Here is a 9,153-nt window from a genome sequence, read left to right as displayed (position 1 = left end):
CTGAGCTCTGTTGGCTGGCCTTTTCCCTTGTTGAAGTGAAGAAACAGGGAGCAAAACAGTGGTTCCTGTACTCACAAATGGCTGTCCAACTGCTATTCTTCTATCTCATAGCACACCAAAGCTTCAGAGAGAAAATATGTCCTCTCCCCAAGCATATTTTGCTAAAAGATATTAATAGCTTGTCTCCTCTTGCCAGCCCATGTTTTTCCCTTTATTTTTGCCAGTTTCATCTGTTACAGAGCTTTTAAATGCAACCACTTAAAGGTCTGTGTTGAGTGGAAGTGGTTCCCCTACAGCACTTTTATTTTAAATATTTGTTCCACATTTCTATGCTTCATTGTTTTATTTTGCTTTTGATCGATATCATGTATTGATTCATAGCGCTGAGAGTCTTACTTCTTTTCTGGAGGCTCTTATGGGTATGTCAACACATAGATAGCTGTGCTAGCTGGAGCTGAAACCATTTCTGAAAAACCAACCTGAAAATCATTTCTGAAAAACCAACTTGAAGCAGAGTATCTGCATTAGCACCACATTCTGTCTGGACTGATTGGTCTCACTGAGAGAGTGACTCTGTAATGCATCTTCCAGAGTTGCTGAGAAATTTTTGCAAGCATTAAACTATCCTGTAATGATGTTGCCTTAGTGTTCCTCCATTTGAATTTTCAAACAGGCTGTAAAGCAATAAACTCTTATCAGAGAAGTGGTTGGTGGTCACAGTCCTTGTATTCAGTACCCCTGTCTTCACCCTCTCTTCCTTTTTAAAAAAAATTTTCCTAACTAATTTCTGGCCTCTGTGAGCCCTTTTAAGCTAAGATGTTTGACCCCAGCAGCCTGCTGAGCTCATGTCCACTCAGTGTAACTGTCTTGTAGCAGCTGCCCGTATCTGCACTGCAATCTGTGCAGGACAGGAGACATGATTAATGGACACTTGGTGAGTAACAGACACTGGGGAAAAAAAAGAACGAAACAAACAGGAAGGGCCAAGGGCACACCTGTCCTGTTAGCAGCAGTCACATAACAACTCTTTGATTGGGCTATGTATCACAGTTTCCTTGAATTTGTAACTATTAAGTGACATAACACTGGAGCCAATGGCTTTCTGATAGAATTACAAAAATAAATCAGTCTTTTCTTCTAAAATGTATCTACCAAACACCTTTTACAGTACGTACTGTCAATCAGACCTGAAAAGGACCTTGTAAAGGCCTGTTGCTAATTACATGGTGGTCAATACTTTACTATTTATTATTTTTTTTAAAAAAAAACCTTTTCCATTAAAAGGACATTTCAAGGTATTAGTAAACCATCCATTTGGCCTATAGCATTATTTTTGCAAAGATAAAACAAAACTATGTTTCATTGCCTCTTGGCTTGAACACTGGTTCATTAGCGCTGCACTACTTCCAATAGAAAGAACATTGAAAGGCATTAGCTCTGAAATTAAAACATATGAAGCCAGCAAAATGCTGCAGAGAAAACAATGTACAATAGGTCACAGTGCTGGTCTGTGAGCATCCTGGAGAGGAATTGCCTTTAGAACAAATCACTCCTCTTGAAGAGATGTACATTTACCTCCCGCAGCCGAGCTTTTTCTTATTTGTAAGAAATATGGACACATCAGTCTGTCTGGTGAAAATGAAATAGTCAACTGTTCAAATCATTATTTTGTTAAATGTACATTAAAAAGTGTGCTTTACTAGATGGATATGATGATTGGATGGGCTCTGAAATTTATTGTCCTTGAGCACATGCTCATATAATTCAGTAGGATGTATAGCTAATAGGCTTATAAAAAAGCCACATTAAAATAGTATTACTTAGATGACGTGATTGCATTTCAACAAGATCCAGCTCATTTGGTGCACAGATAATTTACTTTAAACTCTGGATATATTATATTGCCCAGGCAACTTTATTTTTGTCCTCTGCATGCTTGTCCTGCCTCATGAGTGAAGCACAGGTCCTGTTGAAACAAGCTAGCCCTAAAGTGACATTCTGTGAAGCACATTTCTCACAACTGTAACCATCAAGTGGACCAACCCTGACTATAGTCTTTCCTACCTAACATCCATAACCGCTGGCAGCAGTGACAGTCTCTGCTCCACAAAGAGGCCAGAGACTTATTCTGCTGTGGCCAAAAGGGAGTTAGCTCAATTTTTCCAGCTAGGAAGGCGCCAACAGAAAGCCCATTACTTAGAAGGCAGAAGTTTCTTTTAAGCAAATTGATTGAGCTAGTTAAGGATTTTGATCTTTAACTAGCTCAAAGATTAGTGTGATTGTTGACTTTTTCTTCATACAGAACAAGTGTCTTATAAAATAAACTGATGTCCACTAGGTTAGAGAGGGATTCAGAGAGGGAGAAAACAACAGTGTTTTCTAAATTCAAGCTGAGATAGATCAACATCCTGGAAAATACATGCTCACTGAGAACATAACAGATGATTTGGCACAAAACATTATAGACTGTTGCCATGTGAGAGGTTCGGGGTTGGATTACCTGTCCAGTCTTTTGTAGGAATGCAGTTTTAATAAGCATTGAGGAGGGCAGAGAGAGGGAAGCAAAGGGAAGCTGGCTGGGCTGCTACATAACATCACACAACTTCTGGTCTGCTTGTGCATTAGCATCAGCTCTCAAAGAAGGTGTTTGTTTGATCTGCCAGCTGGAAGTGAAATGCAGTGATTGCCAGCAAGAGTTCATCAGGAAGTTAAAAACTGGGAGAGGTGAGGAGAGACTTAAACAAAAACAAAAGCAGAAAAAATTAAAATGAGGGAACTTGATAGCTTCATATCTGAGCTTCAGTGTGTACACATCTGCAGTATCTTCTGTCTGCAATGAGAACTAAAGCATTTCATAGAGTAATGCACCAAAACACAGCTATTGCCCAGAGCATTTCTAATGCAGGACACAAAACACCATTCATGAAGTTATAGCAGAATTTCTTGTGTGGGCAGAATGAAGCTATTCAAACTGGAATTCAGCCAAACCAGCTAGAATTATAATCCTTGCTCCTCTGTAATAGAGACCAGCCAGAGTTTTAGTATTAATTTTCATGTGGAGAACAGCTTCTAGAACAGAGTGCACCCAAATATCTGAGAAAGGGACCACTGTTAAACTCAGGCTAACAGGGACAAGTACTACTAGCCTGGTGTCAACATTGTTTGCTGTATACCCTGTGTTTTCCTGGTGGGCTTCCAAGAACTGGCCAAGTCCAAACTTTCTAAAACAGTTAGAACTGGTGAAAAACAGCATAAGTTAGTTAATTTACCAAGGATTAATTAAGGACATCCTCTATACGCATCTGTGTGGATGATACATGCCTTAGAAAGTCATGTCATAGTCCTGTGAAATATGTAAGGAAGTAACTATCTATGTGATATTTGGAAGGTATTATATCTTGCATTTGGAAGATGTTTCAAAAATAGTGCCTGGGAACTTTAGAATGTGTGATTTGGCTTGGAATCAATGAACTCAGTGGAGACATACTGAATTATGAGCTGAGGATGTGGGCTGAAACTGTGGCTCTACTGCAGTCACTAGCAAATAGTCTACTTATTTTAATGAGGCAAGAATTTCATCAGTGGATCTCACAATAAATCTAATAATATGTACTACAATTTTCCCATGTGAAAATAAAAATCACTACATTGGTTATCATCCCATGCTTATACCTAAATTCTTACAATATCATTGAAAGAACACGTGACTAATCGTGTCATTATATTGCTTAAATGGAATATTTGAGGTATGAAAGTAAAAGAAGAGAGAGAATAAATCCTTCATTTTAAGGACTATATCTTCCTTTGGTGTATTCTATTATTGGATCATATTTCCTTATTACTACATTGTTATTATTATAGCTAATCATATGATGATTATTTTATTCAATGTTCTTATTCGAATTTCTTAATTTCAGTGATATTTTGACTGCCCCTGAATACCTTTAATCATTTAATCTTATTCTTAAAGTAACTATTAAACATTAGAAGAAATCATAAATGCTCTTTTTGAGAAAAAAAGGTGTCCTGTTTTTCACCAAGTGATACTGGCTTTCATGTAGGCTAGAAGTTAAATCAGCACATGCAATCTTAATTCTATTGTTAAGCAATGGGTAGAATATATCTTATGTCATCACAGAACTGTACAGGTTTATGGAATTGTCTGATGGAAATACTAAAGACACCTCCTGACCTAAATTCACATAATCAGTCTCTGTTGCACTGAAAAGGGAATGAGTATGAAACATATTTCAATAGAACTTTTTCCCACAGCGCTCTTTCATACTCCAACTGAAACCTAGGACAAAACTTCTGCTGACTTTAGTGGTGGATGAGATGAGAGTGACCCTGTGGACTTCAGATGAGGTCTTGCAGTTCCAAAGCATGCAGGCTAGTTCTTGGTATTTGAATGTACCAATTTCTGCAGCTTATTTTGACTTCCGAAAGTTAGGATGTATCATTTAATATTAGTGTAGCAGATTATGAAAAAGTTCTTTCATCACAAAATAAGGAGAAAGATTAAATCTTTGAATAAAACATAATGACTATGTATTCATGAAATGAAACAGATAATGAAAACAGACCTCAATGCAGCCAAAACAGAGTATAGATTATTTTTGATTTTTTGTATATTACAGGAATTATACATCCTTTTGAATACACAGTAGACAAAAGTTCATTATAAATATACTATATAAATATACATATAAATATAAATATAAATATAATTACAAATATAAACATATAAATATAAATAAATATATATATGAATGTGTGTATATATAAATATATAATTTCTCAGCTCTCTTTAAGTGAAAAAATGATATAAACTTTGAAGAATGCACATATGCATTCTTACCATGAGGTCTGGCATCACGTTGTAAGTAATAAGCAGAATGAACCAACAGATTACTCAAACACGAGTTTTCTTTGAGTAAAAAAAATATCTGTTGATATGCAGATAATGTGTTTCACCAAGTTTAAGCTCACAAGACTTCTTTCAGCTTTCACTTATGAAAGGTATGAGATAAATGAAAGAATATATGAGGTCTTCAGGAAAAGAAAAACACACTTTAGTGGTGTCAAAAGCAAAAAAAAATCTAAAGCATTGTGGCAAGTAGTAGTGAGGGTTTCAGGATCACTCTTTGTATAAATCACATCCTACAGGCCTCAGTTCAGCAGTTCACTGTCATAATATCAGTAGGTAAGGCTGCATTTCTCCTCAAAGAACAAACTGAAGTCGTGGAGAGTATATTAGGCTGATGATAACCACTTCTAGAATAATTTTTCATTACATAGTTGCTTCACTTATTAGTAAAATTATTTAAATGTTTCTATAAAAGTATATTTAATGAAAAAAATTATTTTTATTATTCACAAATTATTTTTAAATTCTGGTTGAATTCACTGGTAAATCAGTTAGAGCCAGCACCACTTGGAGAAAATATTTAAATAGATGTTCATCATCCTGTTATCTCAAGCAGACAAACATTCTGACACTGAAGACTCAGCTTTACCTGTGTCTCTGGCTAAAATAAAGTGGACTTTCATCTCCTTCACTGCAACAGGAAAACCGTTGTCCTTCCTGTGGGAGCTGTTCCCCTGTGTATAAAATGTTTACATTTTAATTAAGCCAGAGCATAAATAACTCACTAGAATGCTTAGGACACTCACTGGAGAAGGAGAACATGGCTGTAAATGTCCTCTTACTGCTGCAACCAGGAGATTCAAACTGTATGATCTTCCTTAGCTGAATATTTGAATCATCAGATCACCAGTCATTTTCTGATGGGTTTCCCTCTCTTTCTTCTGTTGGAGCTTTCACACTTGAAATACACTTTCCAGTGGAGAAAATAAGGTCTTAACTGCATTGTTGGCTTATGCATAGACTTTTGCATGAGAAGAAGAAACCTGGGGAGCATCGTTCAAATATGTAATTGCTCACGTGAAATAAACAGCATCAAATGGAAATACTCAAACCAGTATTTTATGCTGTCCTTGATTTTCCTCTCTTAATATTTTGGACATATTTTCTAAGGGTTGTGTTTGCATACACCTCTGTCAGGGGGAAGAACTGAGCATTAAACCTTCCCTAAATGAGTTCCTCACGTAGAAAGCTTCTTCATAGAAATTTTTTCTCCCTTTGTTGATATTTCTTTGTATCAACCCTTTTGTTTTCTTTATAACTTCCGTCGTGTCTTCTGAAATTAAATGTTTCAACTGCTGTTTAAAGACTTTTTTTTTCTAATTCTTACAGCACTGGTCTTCTAATAAAACCTTGACACAGGTTTTCACCCTCAACTCATTACATAAAGAGGAATATAAGAAGCCATGGAAAAAATAAGTTGTTTACACATATAGTTACAGATTTATTAGTATGATATAAGCAAGCATGCACACAGGCAAACACATTCGCTTATGTATCCACTACAATCGATTTGTACCACAGAAATAAAAATGTCATTATCATCAATTATAATAGACATGTCACAATGATGAAAGATATATAGTCTCAGCAAGACTAATGCACACAGCTGAGAAGGCAAAAAGTAAATATTGTTGTCCTTTCTTCTAAGAGGAAGTTATTCAGCAATTTGCATTAAAATTCAATTCTGCATGTTTATAATAATTTCTACCATTTTAGCTAGTGCAGAGGTGGGCCACCTTCTGATTTTTTGTACAATAGTATGTTAAGAAAGCCTTGAGGTCTTGCAGTTTTCTCAGGCTCCTTTTTGTCTTTTGTTGGTTACAACCTAAAGCTCTGGAAGGAAAAACAGATAGCATCTGCTCAAGGGTGTGAGATTACATGAAATCTTAATCTTCCAAAAAAGAAAATGCAGAAAATGTAGTTTACTTGCCAAAGTTTCACAGTTTCCATCCAACTTATTTTTTTTTTATTTTTTAATAGTCACGTGCTGTGCCACAACACAAAAAAATACATTCAGTGCATGAGTAAGTCCACACACAAGTGTTGCAATAATAATAATAAAAAAAAATTGTAAAAGGATATGCTACAAACAGATGCTCTTTTTATTTTGGGAAACATCTAGATGCTGAGAGCTCAAGCAATTCCAGATTTCATTTCTGCTGGAAGTCTCTTCTGAAAGCCAGAAATAAAAACTACCAAGAAATCCAATCCAGTTTTCAACAAGAACCAGAGATTCCAACTGTTCTGGCTTTACGCCAGTTTTGTATGTGAATGACTCCCCATGAAATCTCATTCTGTGGCGGGTGCTCCAAGAGGAATTTGTCAGCTGTAAATCACCTCTACTCTACAGAAGCAGCTATTTTGACACTGAATGATGGGGCATCATTCTGTAGGCAAAGGAAATGAATTACTGATTTCATGCAAATGATTTTACCTGCTTACAAACCAAAATGTCACTTGTTTCTCAGTCTTTCAAACTAGTATTGTATAGACATACAAGTGCAGCATAACGTTATTTTTTTAACTGCAAGGAACATAGTGTTGGATTTCCTCCCATGGTATAAGCTAGTAACCTCTGCAGAAGAACCTAAACGGAATAGCTTTTATACAGAAGGCTGGTAACACTGATCACCTAACTTTTTCTGTCTTGATAGCTATTACGAGGAAATATCCAGGCTGCTGGTCAGGTTCATTTACACAAAGAAATGAAACACTACTGTTGACACTAGTCATCATACTTCATCTGTATGTAATCAAGGATGTGAGATAGGATCCTTCAGAGATCAACTGTCCCATCAAGAAAATACATCTGAAGAAAGTAGGATCACACTCTAGGAATATTGTATTTTGGTTCTGGTTGAGAATGAGTTCTCTCCAGCAATTCCAAAAAGAATCTTGAACTAAATAGATATAATTTTAGATAGATATAATTGAATGAGATTATTTCGGTTGAAAAGTGCTAATTAACAAATTCTAGATAATGAATTACAGGCAGAATACTTATTTATTTTTGATCTTTATAGCTTTGGGAAAGGATATGCCTGAGATCTTCAACGAATATCGCTCAGATACCTGTGTCACATATAAACCCTACCTATGATGTCAAGAAAATAATTTCTTACTTTTACATGTGTAGGTTTTTAAGGAGATTTTTTAACAAGCTTAAGCTGTCTACAATCTTCTTTTGGAAAGCAGAGTTTAGGATACTTACTAAAGGATTAGGATGCAGCAGATTTGGTCCCCTTCAAGATATGACCACTGCAATGGACTGAAAAGTGCCTTGTCACTGTAATGATGCATCAGCATGTGCTTGGTCTCTCCTGCTCTGAAAGATTGCAGCAACTGAGCTGAAGCAGCGTCCCAGTCTGGCCACGGGTACGTGTCACTCCTGGGTTGCCAGCCTACCAGGCAGGAGATGATTTTGGGGACTGTTTGGAAGGTTCAGCAGGGGGGCATCCAGCTCACCCACCTTTTCCTTCTCTTACCTCCCGCCGGAATACATGACAAAGCATGTTGAGAAATATTGTCCCACTACATACAAAAAAACCCCAAGGGTATGGAACAGTGAAGCTCAGAAGGAAATGGATCGAGATGTACAAAAATCTCTTCTTCTTTGCACACCCTTTTAGGAAGGAGAAATCATAATCGTCATGGTTTCCAGAGAGCAAAGTATATATGACCACTCAGCCCCAATGCAATTGTGCGTGGTATAAGTTTACAAGAGAGCACCAGTACATCTCTGTCAAATGATGAATAGTCCCCCCAGCATCTCCCAGTCCTTCAGAGTGATGTGCTGTGCTGCTTCCATAGCAACCAGCAGTGCTCAGGATGGGGCCACGGTGCTGCAGAAGTGCCTGATGCTCGGCAAGCTGGAGATACACTGCTGCAAGCTGACTTCCTCTTTTCCAGCCATGTAACTGTGGCAAACTGGAAGAACATAAATACTGCCATAACAACCATGAGGCTATTTAATTTCCTGTAAATGGCTAAAGGGATGAGAGAAAGAAGGGGAAACCAAAACATCTATTGAGGAGTATTTGCTGTTGCTGTGAGCATGAGAGGGAGTTCTGGATTTGTGTTTTGGAAAACCATGAACTTTCCCAGAGGGTTACTTAAATATTTGAAGCTACAGTGATCTCAAATATGCGCCGATGTATATTCTTATCAGAAATCACTGTAGAAGTTATGCTTATGCTGCACTCAGTAAAGCACATGTTTACAGTTCA

Source organism: Falco punctatus, assembly GCF_963210335.1.
Source record: "Falco punctatus genome assembly, chromosome: 4".
In the NCBI taxonomy this organism is placed as follows: domain Eukaryota; kingdom Metazoa; phylum Chordata; class Aves; order Falconiformes; family Falconidae; genus Falco; species Falco punctatus.
The sequence above is the reverse complement of the archived record's forward strand: the minus strand, read 5'-3'. Positions refer to the sequence as shown.